The sequence below is a fragment of the Mesocricetus auratus genome, unplaced genomic scaffold (assembly GCF_017639785.1).
Source record: "Mesocricetus auratus isolate SY011 unplaced genomic scaffold, BCM_Maur_2.0 Super-Scaffold_100010, whole genome shotgun sequence".
In the NCBI taxonomy this organism is placed as follows: domain Eukaryota; kingdom Metazoa; phylum Chordata; class Mammalia; order Rodentia; family Cricetidae; genus Mesocricetus; species Mesocricetus auratus.
In genome coordinates, this window is record NW_024429194.1 from 30,061,760 (window position 1) to 30,064,201 (window position 2,442).

Below are 2,442 nucleotides of genomic sequence, written 5' to 3' on the forward strand. Positions count from 1 at the left end.
CCTATGTGGAAGGAAGTGGTGATAGGGTGGGAGGCTGGGGGGGATGGTAGGGGGGTGCGGGGGGAGGGGAAGGAGAGGGAGCTGGGATTGACATGTGAAGCAAGCTCTTTTCTAAAAAAATGTAATAAAAAATACAAAGGAATTTCAGCCCTCTGCATTCTCCTTCCACACAATCGACACCAACAACCACACTTAAGTTAGCAGGTTTCACGTATGGATGGGTTGCTTAGTAACACATGCTGGAATCCACACTGGTCAGACTCCATGTAGACCCTCACATCCTTTCTCCCTGTGTAACAAGCCTGCCATAAAGAAAACCGAGAGGTGGTTCAGCTGATAAAGTGCCTATCACAAGAACGAAAACAATCCAAAACTTACAAACCCTATCAAACGCTTAGCCATAGGAAGTATCTTTGCTGCATTTATCATTTCATACAATATTCCAATTACATCCACCCAAGTAATAACAATACCTTGATATTAAAAACCACAGCAATTTTAGTTACTCTTATAGGATTTACTATTCCTCTATAACTAAATAACTTAACATACAACTTAAAACCAAACACATCAACATTAATCCTGGCCCTGTGGAAGCAGACAACCAGAACTGTTACACACAGAAACCCTGTCTCTAAATCCAAAAAATAAACAAATAAAATAAAAATCTCCCAAATTGACACACAACAAAGTCAATTTACAAACATGAATCTGGGGTTAGGCAGGCTTGGTTTCCTTTCTGAGCCCCAGCAGCCTCAAGCTGCCTGACTGATCTGAGACTCACTTTCACCCTTTTCTAGAATGGTCATGAATGTAGCACGCGCCTCATGTGACAGTTGAGAACAGCAAGGAGCCAAAGCCAGCAGATTCGCCGTGTACTGTGCAGGCCTAAAGAGGGCTGACATACAGCTGCTAAGATAAGATGGTCCTTGTTCTGCTGTCCTCTGAGATGTCTGTGATGGTTAATCCCGATTGGATCTAGGATCAGCTAAAAGATGTGCCTCTGGTGAGCTCTGCGGTGAATTTCCAGGAAGAAGTAACTGCGGGGAGGAAGACCCCCCCCCCAGGGTGGGTGACGGTGCAGAATGTCCCTTTACACTGAGTGAAGATGTGTCACTGCGATTGGCTCAATAAAGAGCTGAATGGCCATTAGCTAGGCAGGAGGAGTTTAGGGGGACTTCCAGGGACAGAGAGCTCCGGGAAGAAGAAAGGAGGAGTCACCTGTGAATGTGAAGGAAACACAGAGAAAGCAAGATGGGCAAAATGGAGATGAGTAATAAGAGCATAGAAGAATGTAGATTTAAAAATATGGGTTAATTTCAGTTATAAGAACTAGTCAGGAGCAAGGCTAAGAGAAGGCCTACATTTTATAATTAACAGTAAGTCACTGTGTCATTTTGTGTGTGTGTGTGTGTGAGAGAGAGAGAGAGAGAGAGAGAGAGAGAGAGAGAGAGAGAGAGAGAGAGAGAGAGAGAGAGCTGGTGGCCCAAAGAAAAAGTCCATTGACAGGTGGCGCTTCGGTGTCCCTTAAAGAGACCTAAGGCAAAGACAGAGCAGCTCTGCCACCTGCCTTCCTGCAGTTTCCACTCTCCCACTGTGCTCCCCCGCTGCCTTCACTGCCACCCCAAAGCACATCTTCAGTCTTCCAAAGACCGGAGACCGGCATCGCAGTAGCAGATTAGGGCGACTGAGGCATCCAGCTCCATGTCTGAGTGGCTGACTACCGGGTTCTGAAGCTCTACTGAGTGTGGACAGTTATTAATGGACTGTCCAGCCCCTGTGGGTCAATCAAGCTAATAAATACCCCTCATAGTGTATGCTCATTATAGCCACCCATGCCTCTAGAGCTGCAGTTCTCAACATCTGTGTCCCAACCCCTTTGGGGATCAGAAACCCCTGCACAGGGGTCACATATCAAACATCCCGTAGATCATGTATTTTCATTATGATTCATAACAGTAGGGAAATTACAGTTAAGAAGTAGCAACGGGAATAGTTTTATGGTTGGGGGTCACCACAACATGAGGAATTGTATTAAAGGACCATAGCATTAGGAGGTTGAGAACCAGTGCTCTAGAGAATCACAATACAATGTCTTATAACCGAGTCATATTTCTTTACATAATTTGAACCATTTGCTGTCATTGCTCCAGTCATGGAAGGAAGGCATCCCTGTTAATGGAGAGAAGCCATAAATGAGTTAGTCGTGTCTTCATGTTTAAGACTCTTTGAGGAAGTCAGTTTTGACCTGGCAGGGAGCCATTAAGTTCCCACAAAGGAGACATTCTCCAAATATCACACTTCATTGTCGGATTAGGAATCTAAAGCTAGCCAAGACCTCAGAGACAAGGTCCTCCATTAGTCTTGATTTCTCCACTGCTAGTGGAGAAGGCTCCTTTGAACTAGTGCTGGGATGTTGCCATAAACAGTCAGGACTTCTCA